This window comes from Podarcis filfolensis (genome assembly GCF_964270895.1).
Source record: "Podarcis filfolensis genome assembly, chromosome: 14".
Lineage (NCBI taxonomy): Eukaryota > Metazoa > Chordata > Lepidosauria > Squamata > Lacertidae > Podarcis > Podarcis filfolensis.
In genome coordinates, this window is record NC_139616.1 from 6416664 (window position 1) to 6435563 (window position 18900).

The 18900-nt window shown below is 47.9% G+C and overlaps 2 long non-coding RNA genes across 2 annotated transcripts; one reads left to right on the forward strand and one right to left on the reverse strand.

Moving 5' to 3' along the window:
• Positions 1-875: 875 nt before the first annotated feature.
• LOC310749773 lies at positions 876-11760 on the reverse strand. Its single transcript, XR_014541768.1, has 3 exons — positions 11429-11760; positions 10293-10577; positions 876-1120 (listed from the first exon to the last, which is right to left on the reverse strand). It is a non-coding gene; the product is annotated as an uncharacterized lncRNA (long non-coding RNA).
• On the forward strand, positions 3437-18578 carry LOC310749845. The gene is made up of 2 exons (XR_014541844.1): positions 3437-4256; positions 18300-18578. It is a non-coding gene; the product is annotated as an uncharacterized lncRNA (long non-coding RNA).
• The last annotated feature ends 322 nt before the right edge of the window (positions 18579-18900 follow it).

Genomic DNA, 18900 nt, shown 5'->3' on the forward strand with positions numbered 1-18900 from the left:
GGATGGTGGGCTTGGAAATGCGTTCGAGATGAGTAAAGAGCATTTGTCTCCCCAGCCAGTCCCTTTAGCCATGATTCATCATAAGACCCGTTGTATATTTAAATATTAAAGCTGATCTATGCAAGGCGTCTCTCTGGAGCCTATTAAAAATTCACTTCCCCCTTTACAAATACATAGTAACTCACTAAAACAGATGAAGTGAATGCTCCTCACGTACCAGAAAAGCAAGTTCTTGGTTCAAAAACAAATTGTGAGGACACTGCGTAGGAGGCAGAAGAGTTGTGAGCTCTTCTGCAGTTGAATGCCATGCTTTGCTGATGATTCTCATCTTTGCCTTTTATCACTGTTACGTTAAAGGTCAACGTCTCAAGGGACAAACTCTTTCCTTCGCAGCTCACTGGCAGTCATGGACTCAGGTTCAGCTGCCAACATCTCCCTCTATAGCTGTGCAAGACTCCTGACTGAGACCCTGAAGAGCTCATCTGACCTTGTGGGCAAAACCAACCTGGTTCTCTCTAGATGTTAGATAACAGCGCCATCCATTGCCCCATATCATGTTGGCTGGGGCTGATGGGTGTTGTAATCCAAAACAGCTGGAGGGCACCAAACTGGGGTCCAATAATCTGACTTTGTATAAGGAAGCAGGATAGATGGAAAACACAAATCTTGAGAAGGGATTTAGCACTTAAGCTGTTCAGATATATAACTAGCTTAACCTTGACTTGTTGCCTTAACAATCTGAGTATAATTCCAACTGTATAGTGAAACTCTCCTTTCATCTGCCTGGCTAGATGCTGGTCTCCTAAGGGCAGCCCCCTCATCCAGGTGTGTTCCAGGTGTGTGTACTGAACCCTCAGTAAATCACACTGTCAAAGTTGGAGTTAACTCTTTATTAGCAAAAACACAATCTTCACATAACTTGGCTGAGTGTCAGGCCTAATGAGCACAGCAGCTCATCCCCAGTAGGTCTGGCCCCATGAATCAGTTGCTGAAACTGGAAATCCCCATCTCCCCACAGCTGTCTAAAGTTCCCTCCTTTCCAGGGCTTCTTCCAAGCAATCAGAGACTACGCCTGCATGCAGCCTGCAGCTGCTCCACCTGTTTCAGCTCTCTTCTGGATCTGGGAAAAAAGCGGGGAGGGGAGCTTGTCACAGCAGAAGGGGGAGACACCTGTGACTCTTCAACTGCTAGACTCATCTCTCTCTTTTTTTTTCTTTCAAATTTTTTTTATTGATTTTCCAATTTTTTTTTAGACAAACAAACAAACATACATCTTAACTGTACTTAATCCAATCTTAGTAACATTGTTGAATGACTTCCTCGAATCCCCCTGGCTGAGTTTCACTGTTTATCATTGTAACAGTTTTCCAAAACCAATTTTCTCATAAAATTAACTCAATCACTTAACATCTTTCTTTTCATTTTTAACTTTAAACATATTATTCTCTAACATTACGTATTTAAATCCTCATCTCTGTCTCTTGGCCTCTCTCCTCCCTGCTTCAGCTTCTACCAGGGCCGTCTTTAGCAGATGTGGCACCGGGGTGCAAATATCCGCTCAGCGCCCCCAAATTATCACGGATAGTGGGGGCCCCCCGAAGCTGCGCACTGCCAGCCATGGGGGGGGGGGCTGTGTGCGCAACTCTCCCCCATGCTGCTGTGGGAGAGCAGTCCCCACAGAGGCTTGGAAGTGAAGCTGTGCGCCCACCAGCCATATAGTTGGCGGGGCGCAGCTTCGATCTTAGGCCTCTGCAGGGATTGCTCTCCTCCCACAGAGGCTTGGGAAGGAAGCTGCCTGCCCACCAGCATATGTTTGACAGGGAGCCGCTGGCGGGTGTGCAGGGAAAGGGGAGGCCACCGGCAAAGCCACACAGCTCCCCCACTTGCTGGGGCGTCCCTGAGAGGCTGACGCCCTGGCGCAACAAACCACTAAGCCGTATGGGAAAGACGGCTCTGGCTTCTACCTCTGATTCTGGACTCCTCTCTGTCACCGACTCTCCCAGCTCATTAAGCCCTGTTACTTCTTCCCAGTCTTCTCCTTCTCCCTCTGACCACTCATCGTTGTCCCACCTCCAATCCCTGGGCTCCAAGGCTTCTTCCCTTGGTGGTTCCCCAGCCAGTTCCTCCCACCATTCTTCTGCATGCAACCAGTCCATGACATCTAGGTATTGTTGGACTACAACTCCCACCAGCCTCAGCCTGCATGCTTAATGGTCAGGGATGGGGAAGGCTGCTCTAGGTAAACCCCAGCCAAACTTGCTTCTCCTTGTGGGGGGGGGGAGGAGAGGAGTCCTTGTGACTTGCATCAACCTGGCTTGCAATCTGCCTCCCACTGAAGGTAGAGGCAAATCTCCTGTGGATTTCAAGAGGAGGGGACTGGATGGATTGCCCTCTGCCTAGCCCTGGCTCATACCAAAAGAGAAACAGAGGTGGGCTTTTGCAGACCTACCAACATTTCTTTCCCCTGCTGGAGAATCTCCAGAAAGAAAACTTTAGCTCCTAGCCTCTCTCCTCCTCACCAACCCAGTCTAGGGAAACAGCCACGAAGGGAAAGTGATTCTGCATCAAATCTGTTTACATTTTCAGCAGAAATGGCAGAAAAAGATTTGACACCCCTTGAGATATTTGGTGATTTCTGCATAAAGAAAATCGGTTTTGGGGGGGGGGATAACTCATTTTAGGTAGTTGATGAAGCTGGCAAATGCAATTTGCGAGTAATAATTTATCTTTGTGTAAATTAATTTATGTATGTGTGTGTGTGCGTGTGTGTTTAAACTCATTAAGTATGTCAGTGTGGCTCAGTAAATCTGATAAAGTTGCAAACGCATTAGAAGCAGCTGTCTCTGTCCCGAGAGAAGGATGTTTCTATTGCATCTATTAATTCTGTAGGCATATAAAATTAGGCCTCCCTTTCCCCCGACCTCCATTCCCAGCAAAAGCAGCAGCTCTCATCTCCCCAACCTTGCGGGGCTTATTCTGACTGCAGGCTGCTCAAGGCCCTCTGCCAGGTGGCTCTGTGCAAAACCCTGTTGTGGACCAACCTTCTAGCTGAGTCCCTGGGGACAGGGGATTTCATGGTCCCTCTCCCAGCCCGGAAACGTAGGCAAGCCCTGGAAAAGGGCTCCAGGGAGCCAGCACCCCACCCTGCCAGTGGCTGGTTCTCACAGCAGGGTCTGTTCTGCACCCTCCTCGCTCTCTGTTTTCTGAGGGGCATTTTGGACAAAAGCAGTATTTGTGTCAGGGGAAGGTGCTGTCAGCCAAGGACACAGAGACCCCAGAAGCGGTTTTGCCCAAACCCTGTGAGTCAGCCAGCTTTTCAAAACAAGTCGCCAAATACACAAAGACGTTTCACTCCCTTGAGCAGTTTTGGAAACTAGTTCTTTCTGAGGAGGCAGCAGCAGCAGCAGAATCTCCCCCTCCTGGCCACGATGGCTCCCTTAGGAAGAAGCACCCGCTGCCACTCGCACGCAGAATCAGGAGAGGCCTAATTAGCCCAAGGCCAGCAGGACCGGCTGCATGCATTCGTCAGCAAACGCCCTGAAGCTCCAGTCATCTGTGAGGATTCAAGAGGAAGCAGAGGCTACATCCTACAGGGAGCCCAGGTCACACAAAGCTTGTCTGCCTCCCATGAACTGTCTTCAGAGCAGGGGCCAAGGGGGGGATGTGGGGGTCTCAGAAGAAGGTGCCTTACAGGTGCTTTCCCCTCTAAGCAGTTCCCGAGGGTCAGCCTGCCTGGGTACCATCTCTAGTTAAAAACTCTCTCCCGCCCAGAGGAAAAAAATGAGATGGGTAGTTCTGAATTTTGCCTTTTCCAGTGGGAGTGGGCAGGACAGGGCAGAACAGAGTGCTCCCTCCTTCCCTCCCTCCAAGAAGCCAACTGAGGAGCCAGTCTGACTGGAGGCTATGGTAGCAAACAGCCCGGCTGGGAATTATTCAGGGGAGCGACAAAGGAGACAGCTCTGGTGTCAGAAGCTCTGATGTGAAACATATTTTGAAACAGGATGTCCCCTGCCCAGGGCTCTCTCCACTCTCACGTTTGGGTCTATTGCTCTAAACCAGCAACGTAAGCCCATCTCTCCTTTGCCTTCACTCTTGGGACTTGGATTAGGATAAATGACAGCACTGTTTTTCGCCCCTGCAATCTGGTTGCAGCAGGAGAATCAAGGCCTGCCGGAGAGAACTAGAAAAAAGTTGACCCAGATGCCACCCAGCAGCCTCTCGCCTTTGTCCCACTTATTTGTGACTGCAAAGGTCAGGTAGGTGAAATCTCTGTGCCGGTTCTCTGCGCCTGACTCTGAAAATCAATTTGTGGCTATAATTAGGAGTCTGAGAGCTCCTCTTTCTTAGGCCCATAAACCCCAGCAGAAACCCCAGGAAGAAATTAATCCCAATGGGAACAGACCAGCCTCTTGCTTTCCAGCCTCCTTAGAGGCTCAGATCCTGGAAGGTGCAGAAGGAAGTCTCACATGGACTCCTCAGCCAACTCTCTCAGCTTTAGGCAGAAATATCGGGAGTGAGGTTTGTTAACTGCCCATCTACATTTTGCAATTGTCTGCTGAAACATAAATGAGTATTGATCTGAAATGGAAAAAGAAGAATTGTTTTGGCGAGGTGAGGCGTCTTGGCAGCCGGTTCCTTTGCTGCTGGCCGCAAAAGTCCTCGTTTATTTTGCCTTCCAAATTCGGATTTAATATTCCTTATGGCTGGCTCATAATTTGATTTGTATACCACCTTGTCATCCCCTTCGAAAGATTAATTCCCAAGTCCTGGCCTGGGGCCTTCTTCCAAATACGATCCAGAATTCTGACAGCCTCCAGAAGCAGATTCTGCCCCGCATGGTCACTCAAGCCTTGAGACAGGCTGTTTACAAAGAGAACGCATGTGTAAAATCTCTAGCGAATTTTGCCAAAGAAGCAGCAACATGAAAAGTGGTGGCAGAGCCAGAGTGAGGCCATTGGTCAGCTGAGGCATCAGGGGGACCCCCCCCCCAACTGGATGATGTGTGGATAGATGCACAGGACTTCCATTTGAACACTTCTGGGGGGTGGGCAACCCCAGCATGGCCCGGTCCAGCGCTCCTCTCCACAGGTGGCAGGGGGATTCACCTGCCAAGGGCTGCATTGGCTGGCCGGGCTCCCCCCTGCGTGGGCAGGCAAGTGGTACAGCGTGGCCCCTCTTGGCTCCGGTGGAGTGCAGCTGGGTCGTTTTAGACTCTGAACTTTTGATGGTGTTTGCGGGCTTCTCTTGCTCATTCAAGGTCTCCTCACTCACTTCAGAACACAGCAGCCACCAGCCTGCCTGCATCTGCTCATTCTGGTGAGTGGGGGCCCAGGCATCTGCCCCAAAGTCCTTCCCTGGTGCTAACATGGTCCCCTTTTTTTGTCACCCAGTGCCACCTCAGGGCCTGTGTGTGCAGTTATTTCCAGAGGGGCAACAGCTGGGCTAGTCTGTTGTAAGGAAAACCACCAAGTATATTGTGGGACCAAAGGTAGGATGGTGGCATGAGCATTTCCTGGACCAGATGCATGAAGTGGAATCTGTAACTGACAGGTTGTGGGGAGGGGGGTGTCTACTGTCCTACCAATGCTCAGCCTCTGCTGCCTGACACACACACAAAGACAGACAGACACACACACACACCGCTGCTGCCTCTCCTTCCAGGCTTCCTCTAATCCTGCATTCAGAAAGTTGTCGGGATGACGTTGCAGAGGCTTTGGGGATGAGGAGCACTGAGGCTGGAGATGTGCCGCCGGGTAAAAATAGAAAAGTGAGTGATGTTTGGAACAAATGAGCCTCGGTGTAAATGGCATGTTTTGACAGCGGATCTTCATTAAGCTGCGGATTATCCATTATGCAAATGCGACCTCGACATGGGCCTTGCTGCTGCTGGGCCGCCACTTTGGCTCTGCCAGCCAGCAGGGATCAGGCGCTGATTTTCCCAGGGTTCTCCTCACTGTCTTCTCTGATTAGGGCATATCATCCCAGGATCCAAAGGACTGCCACCGCTCCCCCCAGGGATGCCTCTTCTCCTGACGGAGGGCTGCTGGAGGAAGACTGTCCTGCTTTCCCTCGCCAGGAGGGTGGAGTGGAGCTGAGAAGCCTTCCCTGCCCTGCCCCAGGCTTCATGTCCAAATGGAAAATTGGCCCACGGACTTCTTCTTGGGGGTCTTCCACAGTTGGGTGCGAGTCCAAATGGCCCTTGTTAGAATGGCCAGGATGAGGAGATTTTAAACTGGTGCCTGAGTTTTGATTATTTTCCTCTTGTATCCCTGTCCCTTTCGCCTTGTGTGCTTTTTTTCAGATTGTATGGCTGTGGGTAGGGACTGCCCTGTTTCGATGGCATGCAAGCCACTCTGGGAGCCTTTTTGGCTCAAGAGCGGGGTATAAATGTTCAACATAAATAATGAAATATAAATAATCTTTCTGGCTTCCAGTGCAGCCTCTGGCTCAGCTCAAGATCCAAAGCTGCTTGGTCCTGAGCCAGTGTTGACCCCTCCTCCTTTGCTCAAGTCCAGCAGCTCTTCAGGGGCTCAGGCAGAGAGACCCTTGGGTGCTGCTAAGATTCCCTTATAAGCAGTCAGGAGGGGAGTGCAACTGGGAGCTGGTGGTGTCAAGTCCCACAGAGCCAAGCCCTGTTCCTGAGCAGCCATGGGGGCTGCTACTACTTGGAAGGGCTTGTCACTCAGGGCTCAAAGAACAGCCAGAGAAGCCCCCAAATGTCAGCTAGGCCTCTTCCCAGCACTGGTTTGCACTGGTGTTATTGGTGAAGAGAACAACCATCTCTTGCCGGTCCTGTTGGACTTTCAACACACACCTCTTTTATCATGTTCACCCGGCACATCCCCCCTGTCATATTCTACAATAAATAAAAATGCTTTTATTATTTACATAGCGCTATTGTTTCCTTTGGAAACAAAAGCAGGAGGGAGATGGATGCTGCTTCACATCCATCAATGTTGCATTTCCTTGAGCCACAGCTTTCTCTCTCCTCCCACCCCCCACTGTCCCCACCGCCCAAGGAGCTGGACTTCTTTCCCAGGGAGGTCTCAGGCCAGCACCTCCTTTGGGAAAGAAAGCACTTTCACTGGAGTGGGGGACAGTATTGGGGCAATTTCCCTTTCCCTCATTGTGCACGGCCCAGGATACAGCTGGAGTGCCAAGAAAGGGTGAGAGAGAACCTGGGGGCGGCCTTGGAACAGCCCCTCTGCCCACAGCCAAGCAAGGCTCTCTGGAAGCAGCAAGCAGTTGCCTCAGACCCCAGCACAGCAGGTAAGTTGCCCAGGCAAGAGAACCCTGATTCCCCCCTGGCTGTCATCAAGCCACGGAGCTAACAAAAGCTGGCAGCCACTGGCTCAGAAGCCACAAGGATGTGCAGAGGAGGGTGGATGGAAGGAGCCTAATTGGGCAAGGCGGGGGAAAGAAAGAGAGGGAACTAGCACCCAAACTGAACTTTCCCTGGGGCAAAAGAAGAAGAAGAAACCAACAACAACCCTTAGACACGGAGCTTTTAAGCATGGACCTGTGCCTGGAAAGAGCGGGGCAAAGGTTAGGTGTGGACAAGCCCTTGGTCCAATATTCAGGTGTAATTAAAAGGGCCTCACCGCTCATAACAGATACCAAGATCACTTGTGTGGGTGCATGGATTTGTTGCTCTGTCCTGTCCTGCTACTCCTTGGAAAACATCCGATCCGTGTTTCATTTTAAAATATAGCATACAAATTTTACCTGGGCAGCATCCATGTAACACTATTCCCCTGGAAAGAGCAGAAGGCATCCGCTGCCCCAAATGCCTTTTGCTCTTGAGAATATTCCTAGCTAAGCAGAGAGACTTTGATGTGCTCACTCTGTTGTCTAAGTGGGAAGAGGCTTTATAATCCCTCTTTTAATTATTCTGGAGGCATGAGACAAATTAAATATTTACTTTTGAAAAAGGCACATCTATGGGTCTGCCCTTCCACCCCGTGGCACCCTTTCATTCTTCTCCACCATCTCGCTGCAGTCCCTTGTTGCTGCCCCCCCAACTCCCAGCAAACCCAACATCTGGAGGGCCACAGATGTTCCCATTGCTGCTTTCCAGCTATGCTTCCCACTGCCAGTTGCCAAAAACAGAGGTGCTGTTGTGTCAGAGAGAGACCAGCAGGGGGCGCTGCTTGGTCTCAGACAGTGGCTGAAGCCTTGTAGCGCAAAACCTTCCCCAAGCTCTGCCCTCCCTTCCCCTCTTGATTTCAACGCACAGAAACTGCAGGAAAACCAACAGCTGCTCCCAACAACCCCCACCCTGCCCATTTACCAATTCTATTACAGAGGCAAGATGCAGCGAGTAGCTGCACACTATAATGGAAACGTGTAGGCATTGTACTTCTGGCAGAAAGGAGTGAAATGGATCTGCATTGGATTTCCTAGGAATGGTCTTTTGCTGCTCCGCTGAAAGGAGTCAAGGCACTCCGGGGACGAGATGCAGCTGCTCCATCTTGGGGCTTGATCTGCAGAAGAGGTCCAGAGTCCTTGTGGAGCTGATTTGTAGTGCAAGCCCCCCAGCCAGCCAGCCCCCAGGCCCTGACTCCCTTCCCTCCGTGTCACGGGAGTCCTTTGCAATCACTCACCTCCAGCATTGCAGGACCACTCTCCCTCCCAGGAGGGACCAGCTGACCAGAGAGTCCACAAGCCTGTCCTCTTAGCAAAACAAATGCTTCCAGCCACCAGTTTACACCTGAGGTTACACCCTTTGCTTCTCACCTGTGACATGGTTACCAGATTTTTTCAAAGAATCCGGGGACACCTTTTTTTTAAAAAAAAAAGATATTAAAAAATATTTTTCAAAAATATTAAGAAGTAGTATCTTCTCTTCTGTGGTCTCCTCTGTTGTGCAGCCTTCCTCTGGGCCCCGGCCTGCTCTCTTGGAATGCTAGCCGCTGTGGAGTAGACTTGGGTCGGGCCTGGGCTTGGCCACGTGTCCTTGCCCTCCCGGTGCTCTCCTCTCTTTCTCAGTGGCGGCAGCGGCGTGGCAAGGTCGGGGCTCCCCTCTTTTTCTCCTTCCTCTTTCTCTCTCTTCCTTCTCCTTCTCCCTGCGTCAGCTCCGGGGTTTTCCTGGCCCTGGAGCGCTGCTGAGCAGTCGGCCGAGTGCTCTCACTCCTGGCATGATTTGGGTCATGGGGGGTGGGTAAGCGGTTCCCCCAATTGACGCACCAGGTTCCCCCTCAGCAGTGGCAGCGGCAGTCTCAGCAGCCCAGAGCCAGCCTGGTAGTGCAGTTGACTCTGGCTGGCTTCAGGAGCTGCTTGCTGCTGTGGCACCCACCATTTTGCCTCGCTGGAAGTCCCCATATGATGTGTCTTGTGCCGTTGAACCAATCACGCAACATTCATTCCCTACTAATAAACCTACAACACTTAAAATATAAATCTGGGGACATTACCGTATTTTTCGCCCCATAGGACGCACCGGCCAATAGGACGCATCAAGTTTTTTTGGGGGGAAATAAAGGAAAAAAATTTTATTTCCCCCCCAGGCGCTTGTGGTGCCGGCAGCGGGGAGAAGCGCTCTTCTCCCCGCAGCCCGCCTTCAGACCAGGTCCGGGGACAGCGGGGAGACGCGCTGCGCCTCCCCGCTGTCCCTGGAGCTTGCGGGGCAGGCAGCGGGGAGAAGCGCTCTTCTCCCCGCCGCCCGCCTTCAGATCAGGTCCGGGGACAGCGGGGAGACATGCTGCGCCTCCCCACTGTCCCCGGAGCTTGCGGGGCTGGCGGCGGGGTCTCCCCGCCGTCAGCCTCCAAACCACTTCGGGAGACAGCGGGATGGCGGCGTTCCGCCTCCCTCTGTCCCCCGACCTTGTGGGGCTGGCGCTGGGGCTCTCCCCTCTCACTCTGCAGGCTTCAGCGAAAGCCTGCATTCGCCCTATAGGACGCACACACATTTCCCCTTCATTTTTGGAGGGGAAAAAGTGCGTCCTATAGAGCGAAAAATACGGTAAATGAAATCCGGGGACATTCCAGGGACGGATTTTGTCCAGGGACAGATTTGTAAATCTGGGGGTGGTCCCCAGGAAACGGGGATAACCATAACCTGTGACGCTCACATGCTTTCTTTCTCCCATATCAACCTTAGTGTTAAAAAAAATGCAGCTGGAGAACCACAGAAGGGGGCCGCAAGCTCCATTTGCCCCAGAGGGCTGTGGGTGGGCTTCTTTTCCATTCCCCTCCCTGCCATCAGATGGTGGGTGGAGGAGGGGAAGAGAAATCTGCAAGGGCCAGAGATGCACCCTTTCCTGGATTTATTCTGTGTGAAATGTGGCTCTTACCTTTAAAACTCTTAGGCAAGAGTCGCCTGCAAAGCGTCCCCATGGCTTGCCCGCGATGCTTCCAGCTACACACATTTCTAAACACTCTGTCAGACTGATTTGCAGGCCACTTAAGCCAGTGGCAGGCTCCTAGTTTAGTGAGATAATGTTTTCAGAACGGCTTTGGAGCTGCGCAAGATCTCTCTTCTTCACTCCACCCTCTGGTTTGTAGCATGAGACTCGTGTTAAGGGAGGTGTTCACTCTTCGCCACATTTCAATTCTGTTCTCCTTCCAGGTTACGTTACCTACAAGAGAACAAGACAGGTCGATAGGGGTGAGAAAAACAGGGTCGCTGTGGGCTGACACTGTGTTTTGGCCTCTTGATGTGTTGGCATCTGATGCCAGGGACGTGTCTGCTGGAATAAACTTGTTAGTCTCTAAAGGACCACCAGACTCTTGGGCTCTGAGCACTTCACAGCCATTATACTCGCAACCCTCCCCAGAAAATGTGGGTGGTGCTGAGTCAGCTGGGAAGCTTGTGGTTAAGTACTAATTCTGTATGAACCCTGGCATGGGGAGAAGGCACTGCCCTCACCTCAGCAAGCTCCATGGCTGACAAGGGCTTTGAAGATGACTCTTTGTCCCAGACGCAGCATGCAGTCCCTCCTCGCTTTGCTGACTCTCTAAGCTAAACTTGGATTACTGAAAGACTTCAAAATTCACATTCTGTAACAATGCCAAGATGGAGCTATTTAAATTTGTGCTTCACCTGGCAGGGACCAAACCGGAGGCTGTGAGGAAACTGACAAAACTCGCTTCAGGAAGGTCTTGTGGTTCCTTCCAAGGAAGGCAACAGACACACCTTGCAGAAGGACCATGTCTTACCCTGCTTGCTTTGTTTGCCAACGAACCAGATGAAGATTTTTACATTAGCTGAACTTCTAAAAGTCACTTGTAACAACATGAATAAAATTTTAAAATGGGATTGTTAAGAATATAAGACACTATAGATGTGCATGATTAAGTATAAAATAATGGAACCAGAAGGGGGAGTGGAGGGAAGTCAATTAAGATGTATAAATTAATTTTTTGATGATTTTTTGTTGTTGTTATTATAAAATTAATAAATTGTATTTTTTTTTTTTTAAGTTTCTACCTGGAACTTCAGTCCTGCAGCAGGAATCCCTGAAGTTCTGCTCCAGTCCTTGGTTCCCCTTTTCCAGCTTTGCAATAGCCTGTTTCTCCCCAGCCTCGGCCTGTTCTTTCTGCAAACCTGTCCAGCCTGGGCCTACCAACTGTATCTTCCCCCCCTTCCCTCTGGAAAAAGAAAGGCCAGCCTCTCCAAAGCCAGGGCTGCTGGGATGTATAGGCCCTATAAACAGTTAACTTATTAAACCTCACAATAATTTCATAATTATCTATGTATTTCTAATAGTATAACCAAATCAGTAATTTTTGATATAACTGTAAAAACTACTCTGAAAATTTATTATTTCAAAAATGAAACCTTATACTGTAGCAGCAAGTCTTACTGACTAGTGATTTAAATTGTGATTTAAATCAAATCCACCCTGATTTCCTCCAACTGCTAGGGAAGGGTCCGCTGGGCTTCTATTTACTTGACCTGAGTCACAGCTGGATTTTAATTTCCCAACAATTTTGTGTGTGTGTTGAGGTCAGCCATTCTATGGCTCCTTCTTCCAGTACTTGTAGATGCAACCTGGAACCTGCAAAGCATCTGATGGAAGCTCTACTTCATGTAATGTTCTGGAACAGTTATATTGCATCTGATTTCTAGTTTCTGCACATCACATTAAGGTTGTTTGGAATATAATTACTTTGGTGCGTTTGGGGCAGGTAAAGGTAAAAAGGCAAAGGTCCCCTGGACGGTTAAGTCCAGTCAAAGGCGACTATGAGGTTGTGACGCTCATCTTGCTTTCAAGCAGATTGGAGTCAGCGTTTGTCCACAGACAGCTTTCCGGGTCATGTGGCCAGCATGACTCAACTGCTTCTGGCACAACGGGAACCGTGATGGAAACCAGAGTGCACTGTTTACCTTCCCACCGCAGTGGTACCTATTTATCTACTTGCTTTGGTGTGCTTTCGAACTGCTAGGTTGGCAGGAGCTGGGACAGAGCAACGGGAGCTCACCCCGTTGTGGGGATTCGAATTGCCGACCTTCCAATCGGCAAGCCCAAGAGGCTCGGTGGTTTAGACCACAGCACCACCCGCAGGAACCATCTCCACCCCAGGGCAGCTATGAGAGATGCAATATTTACTGCTCCTGCTATCACAGCTTCAGGGCTAATTTTATTCAGAGACTTGGATAAGTCTCTTGCTCACCCACCCAACCTCACCTGGTTCTTCAGGTTCCAGGCAAAGGAATCCTGGCCATCAGATATCAAGCACATTGTTTACAATTCATCTCCCTCCTGAAAGGAACAGCTGCTTGTGTTACAAATGGAACAGGAGAAAGTCAGAGCCACATCTTCAAGTGTGTTTCTGTAAGTCTCTTTACAGTGGGAGAAGAGGCCTCCTCCAAGGTGCCAATTCACACCTTCCAGTCTGCAAAAGAGGCCCTCCTGCACTGTCATTTCACACTCCACAGGTCCACTGGAATTGATTTGATCAGGAACAGCCCTTCAGAGGCCTCCACGGATAGCCTAGGATGATTGAAACACTCACAGCAACAGATATATTGGATACCCTTTCTATCAACTGATGGACATTTGAGGTACAAATGTAATCTGCAGGTACACAGAACAGGAGTAACAAGCCCTGTCGGATGGAGCCCCCTCTGCTCTTGCCTTTGCTGTGCTGGACCCTGCTCTGATTTCATGGAGAGAAGCAGAGGGAGACCTTAGGATACCGTATTTTTCGCTCTATAACACGCACCCGACCATAACACGCATGTAGTTTTTAGAGGAGGAAAATCCGTAGGCATGCCACCCGTAGGCATTCCCTCCATAACACACACAGACATTTCCCCTTACTTTCTAGAAGGAAAAAAGTGAGTGTTATGGTGCAAAAAATACGGTAAGTGCTCTTCTTCACAGAGTATCCCAGCTGCCCAGTTCCAAAGCTGCAGGCCTGAGGGAGGCCAGCTGTGTCAAAGGAGGCACGGATCCAGAGCAGCTGCAGCAATGCACCCACCCCTCTCTTAAATAACCTCCTTGCTCCCTAACAAGGAACAGCATCACTATTATTATACAACAGCAGCAGAAGCATTTTATTCATTATTTCATTCATTTATTATTTCAAGTGTCTAACTTGCCCACCCCTAGAGTGCCTCAGATTAAAATAAAAAGTATGTAAAAACAATTCAAAACAACACTATATCATGTTATAAATAGCAGTTAATACCAGTAGGGTACAAACTTTATAAAACTATCAGCCCAAAGCCTGAGTAAATAAAGAAGTCTTTGTATGTTTGCTTACGAATTCAGGCAAAGGAGGAGAGCTGCCCAATATCTCTTGGGAGATTTGAGGTGTGACATGGATTCCTCAGGTTTATGGCTTTACATGTGGCTTTTGGTGCCACCAGTGGCACAGATTGAGGCGCAGAGCCTTAAACGGCTCAGGACCTCAAATACCCCTCAACTGCCCTGATTCTTCAGGGAAGATCGCAGAATTGGTAAAGCCACCACGGCTTCTGACTTGAAATTGGGGCATGCCCGATTTCAAGGCTTTGCTCCCCCCTCACAGCACTGCCCCACAGCGAGTGGGAGAGCAGGGGAAGATCTCAGAAGCCACACGGGGTCTGAGGCTCCTCTGCTGTCCACATGGCAGACTGGACTCTCCAGGGCAGGTGCTTCGGATCCAATTCGCATGGATCCTGGCTCTCTGCCCCTCACAACATAGCATCCGGCTCTGAGCTTGGCGGTGATGTTCTTAACTAGGGCACCACTGGGAGCAGGAGGCAGAGAGATGGGGGAGTGGGCTTAAAAGGGCCACTGTGCAGATTGGAGACAGCTGCGGTAGTGGGTGAGTCTTGAGCGGCTAGCAGGATAGGGGAGACATGCAAGGCAATGAAGATAATGAAGTAGCACCTCTGAGCATGTAACAAGTGTGTGTGCGCACATGTATTCCTGCCCCCACGCTTTTCCACTAGCCAGAAGCACCTTGCATTCCTCAGATGAAAATGTCCAACTCCTAGGGGCCGAGGTCCCTTTGCCCCCCACCCCATAAAATATTTGAGGAGGCTGGGCCACCCCAAAGTTGATGGGCATTTTCATTTAAACAGTGAGCGAGCACTGTACCATGTGATCAATTATGCAGGGTGGGGCCTACCTGTCCCCCCCCAATATTTTATTCAAGTTGGCACCTCTGGGTGGACGGTATTCCATATGAACGAAGCAGATCCTGCAATTATCATCTGAGGCCCTTCATGTGCCTCCTCCACAAGAGGTCCAGGGGGAGGCAACATGAGAACAGGCCTTTTTTTGCAGTGGCTCCCCGTTTGTGGAATGCTCTCCCCAAAGAGGTCTGTCTGGCACCTTCATTACACATCTTTAGGGTTACATTACACATCTTTAGGCGACAGGTGAAAACTTTCCTTTTCAAGAGTTTAAGATAGAAAAAGGGACACGTCAGGGGTGCCCAATTTCTCCATTACTTTTCATATCAGTCCTGGAAGTCTTGCTGAATATGATCAGAAGGGACCAGCTGGTTAAAGGGGTACAGGTCGGAGCTAAACAATACAAATTGAGAGCATTTGCAGATGACTTGGTACTTACGCTACAAGAGCCAGAATCTAGTACTAAAAGGGTTTTAGAACTAATTCAAGATTTTGGCCAGGTTGCAGGATTTAAATTGAACAAATCTAAAACTAAGGTATTGGAGAAAAATTTAACACCTATGGAAAGGGAGAGGTTTCAGAATGAGACAGGTTTAACTGTGGTTAAGAAAGTGAAATATTTGGGGATCAATATGACAACTAAAAATGTGAATTTGTTTAAAGATAATTATGAAAAATGCTGGACAAAGGTAAAAAAAGATTTAGAAATCTGGTCAAAATTGAAGCTTTCCTTGTTGGGTCAAATTGCAGCTATAAAGATGAATGTATTGCCTAGAATGTTATTTTTGTTCCAAACATTGCAAATTGTTGATAAGATGGACTGTTTCAAGAAGTGGCAGAAAGATATTTCTAAATTTGTCTGGCAGGGCAAGAAGCCCAGGATAAAATTTAAGACATTAACTGATGTAAAAGAAAGGGGGGATTTGCCCTGCCAGATTTTAAACTTTATTATGAATCAGCGGCTTTTTGCTGGTTGAAAGACTGGCTACTTCTTGAGAACACAGATATCTTGGATTTAGAAGGGTTCAATAATACTTTTGGGTGGCATGCATATTTGTGGTACGACAAGGTCAAAGCTCATAAAGCTTTTAAAAACCATATTGTCAGGAAAGCACTGTATAATGTCTGGATTAGGTATAAAGACCTGCTGGAGAACAAAACTCCCAGGTGGTTGTCCCCAATGGAGGTCAAAGGCCGTGAAAAAACTTAATACGGAGTCTAAATGGCCAAAATATTGGGAAATTTTGGAACAAGAAGGGGATGTAATGAAATTGCAGAGTTATGAGAAATTGAAAGATAAAGTGAGAGATTGGCTCCATTACTACCAAATAATGGAGGTTTTTAAGTCAGACAGGAAAATTGGCTTCCAGGTGGAAAAATCAAAACTGGAGACAGAATTACTAGAATCCAAAACTAAGAACTTGTCAAAAATGTATAACTTGCTGTTGGAATGGAATACACAGGATGAAATAGTTAAATCAGCTATGATCAAGTGGGCACAAGATATTGGTCATAACATTATGTTTGAGGACTGGGAACGGTTGTGGACCACCGGTATGAAATTTACGGCATGTAATGCCTTGAAAGAAAATATTATGAAAATGATTTATAGGTGGTACATGACTCCAGTCAAGCTCGCAAAAATTTACCACTTGCCTGATAATAAGTGTTGGAAATGTAAAGAGACTGAAGGTACATTCTTTCACCTTTGGTGGACATGCCCAAGGATTAAGGCTTTCTGGGAAATGATTTATAATGAAATGAAAAAGGTATTTAAGTATACCTTCCTGAAGAAACCAGAGGCCTTTCTCCTGGGTATGGTCGGCCAATTGGTGCCAAAGAAGGACAGAACATTTTTTATGTATGCTACAACAGCAGCAAGAATACTCATCGCAAAGTACTGGAAGACACAAGATCTACCCACCGTGGAAGAATGGCAGATGAAAGTGATAGACTATATGGGACTGGCAGAAATGACCGGCAGAATTCGAGACCAGGGAAAAGAGACGGCGGAAGAAGATTGGAAGAAATTTAAGGACTATCTTAAGAAACATTGCAAAATTATTGAAGGCTAGAACGATGTTGATTCAGAAATTAAGGGGTTAAAAGCTGTAATGATTATGTGATTAAGAAAAGAAAGGCTAAAAATTATATAGAAATTAGGGAAAGGATTTGCTGAATTGACTTAATTAGAGAATGGAATACAGAAAGGGGAGGTATGAGGAGGTCGGGAAAGTAAGTTTTATGAATATAAGGGATGGAAATTATACTTGTTTTGTATGTGTTCTGTTTGGACTGTATGTATTTTTATTGTTTTCGTTTTTTATTGTTTTGTTTTTTCTGTTTTATATAAATTCTTAAACCTTAATAAATATGTTATAAAAAAAAAGAAAACTTTCCTTTTCTCCCGGGCCTCTGGCTAATCAAACAATCTATGGCCTTTTAAACTGTGTGTGTGTGTGTGCACTGGGGGGGTACTGTTTAGTTTGTTATTATGTTATGTAATTTTGTGTTTTTGCATTGTAAACCACCCTGTGATCCTTGGATATAAATTTAATATATAATGAATACATAACAATATTAAAATTATAGAATTGCAAATAGAGACATGAAATAATCTGTACCACCTGCTTTTTCTAGGCATGTAGATCAACGGTCCTTGGTAGGCCTTCTGCTTGAGATGCCTGTTTGACGATGCCAGTCCCACTGCAAAAATCACCACGCAGCTTCTGTGGAAGAGGCCGCATCCCGACTGCACAATATGCCCCTTGTGGTTCATAAGAGCAGATGGAAGAGGAAGCAATTTAGAAAAAGAGCATATCCGATCATAGGTGCCTCCCTCCCTGGCTGAAGCTAAAGTGATTATTTGAAGCATGACATGTTCCAGTCTGCTTGCTCACGAGGGCTGCGCAAGAGGCAGGCTGAATGTGGGAGCTTGCCATTTGAAAAGGTGGTGGAGGCTGCCTTTCTTCCTGGCCTCTCAAGCAAGCAAGCCAACAAACAAGTAAACAAACACTAATCCCTTCTGCTCCAGAACTCCATCAGGAGCCCCAACTAACAAGCCTGTAAGGAAAAAAACTATTAAAAAAGCCTTCAAGGTAACACCACCTTCGTATGAAAAAGGACATAGACCATGGCCCTGCCCATTTGTTGCCACAGGTGGTTCAGCTCAAACTCTCCCCTTGCTTGTGCCTTTGAATATTCCTCAGGAAGAACTTTGCACTGATTTTCAGATCTTGGGTCTCCCCTCAGAACTAAGTGATCCTGACACTACTCCTGGAATGTAATTGCTGCCTCTGGGCAAAATGTTCCCTGTCACCTGGTGTGCCAAACCTTAACTTAGCATCTCCTCAACTCTGCAGGATTAATAAATGTCAGCAAAAACTTTGCCTGGTTTTCTTAAGTGATGTTTTGAATGTTAGAGAAGGGCATTCTAAAGCTTTTCCTGACCCAGACAGAAACAAGACTGTTATTCTGCCAGGAGTGACTGTAGGAAGTCAGACTCTGCCTCAGTGGCGCCTTTGTATGCCCAGGGAAGCAAAACAAAATGCACCCCCTTGCAAAAACACAGACCTGTGGGCTCAACTAAAAGGAAGGCGACTTAGCATCTCTCCTTCCCTGTCCTCCCAAGAAGGCAGGGAAGAGAAGGCTGTTGAAGGGGGAGATAAACTGCTCATGTTTTCCTTCTCCAAGCCTCACCCAAATTTCTCTTTCTCTCTCCATTTTTAAGCAGCATTGCTGGAGCTGTTCGCTGGCAGTGGGTCATCCTGAACTGAACTGTTCCATGACTTTGAAATCCAGATTTGTGCCAAGTGCCAGGGAAGCACCACAATCCTTCTGGAGCCAAGAATCATCAGTGCAGAGTGCAGAAGGCTCAGAGCTGGGCAAAGCAGCACAACCCTCCTGCTCTCCATCTTGGTGACCAGGAGGATTGAGAACTGCCCTTTTTAGCAGAGTAAAAACGCTTATATGTTTTGCAGCTTATTATAGTTTAGGAATTAGGCATTTATACCTTTGTATCCCTTCTATTTGTGGTCTGTTGACCTCCCCTCCTCTTCACCCCCTTTACAGAGAATGAAACCACGTTTTTAGTAAGATAAACAAAAAAAGGGGTTACTTACATTTCAACGCAGCAGCAAATAAAGCAAAGTGGTGTGCAGAAAAATACTTAGAATTACAGTAAAATAAAAGTGAGTAGTTGTGGGTGAACATATCAGACGACACAGCGATTCTTCAAACAGCTGTTGTTTATTCACAGGCCAGAACAGAACTGAACTGAAGGGTTCAGTCAGCCTGCTTATATAGAGCTCCAGTACAATGTAACTGTAACA